A 1212-nucleotide genomic window follows, 5' to 3' on the forward strand; every position below is an offset into this window, starting at 1 on the left:
GGCTGTTTTAATCAGCAGACGGTGGACCCTATTTGCATGTCCTCTGGCTATATATGCAGCTTGGGATCTAGTCTGACAGAGAGGCAGTGACCCAAGCAGTTGTGAATACCTTTTAGTGCTAATATAAATGTTGAAGAAAATGTTTTTTATCATATAACTTTCCAGGGTGTATACTTCTGTTTCTAGGGTGTCCATGAACATATATGCGGTGAGATTGACCCCAGGATCTAGGTCAGTGCTCCCCCCACAGGAATTGCCTCCCCCCACCCCGAATCATCTGCAGAACAGAGTGTCAGGCTATGAGGCATGTGGAATCCATCCTCTAATGGGGATGGATTGATTTTGCTTATTTTATACTTTACCATAAATACAGAGAAAATCAGCATCGTGTAGGTGTATTTTCATATCTGTAACATTCCCTCTCTCTACATCCCTTTAAAATCAACGTTGTTATTACCTATAATAAATTCAATGTGTATATGCGACACAAGATGAACGGCCCATATACGGAGTGTGTGATATATAAACACAGGTGTCGCAATCAACATTATGGACAGTGAGTGCCTCAATTCTCCCTAAAATGTCCGGATTTCCCCCTGGAATTCCTCCTTCCCTTGCCCTTGTCCTCCCTGTTCCCACATAACTATTGTTCTTCCTCATGCCACTTTATGCTGGCTTTAATTCTGTAGAATTCATAAATGGGACATTGTACTCTATGCACTTTCTCTGTAGGGCTTCTTTGCCCCAGAATCAATCCTTGTGGACACAGTCGTGTTGCTGTCTGCATCAGGAATCGCTGGCTTTAATGACTGACAGCTCTGAAGGCAGCAGTTGGAAGCACCAGCTGGAGGAAGATCTGAAAGAGCAGACAGAAGCCACTTGCTTCAGCCTCATCCACACACCCTCTTGACCCAGGAGTTCTTTGTCCCAAAAAAGAGAAGAACTCCCTTGTTGTTCAGGAACTGATTCTGCTGGCTGTGGGGAAGAGAACCAAAGACAGCAAGAGGTGGACCAGAGAAGGTTGAGTTAGAAGCTCAGAAAGACCTGTCCATGGAAGATGTGAGGCACCAGGAGGAAGCACAGCATTGGGGAGCTGTCCTGCTGCAGAAGAAACCGGTGCCCGAACAAATCGGACACTCAGGCACCAGCCTGTGGATGTCATGTCAAGTGGCCAGCCTCTGACGATGCCCATAACTCCCACATTCCTCACTC

The sequence above is a fragment of the Mustela erminea genome, chromosome 5 (assembly GCF_009829155.1).
Source record: "Mustela erminea isolate mMusErm1 chromosome 5, mMusErm1.Pri, whole genome shotgun sequence".
NCBI lineage: Eukaryota > Metazoa > Chordata > Mammalia > Carnivora > Mustelidae > Mustela > Mustela erminea.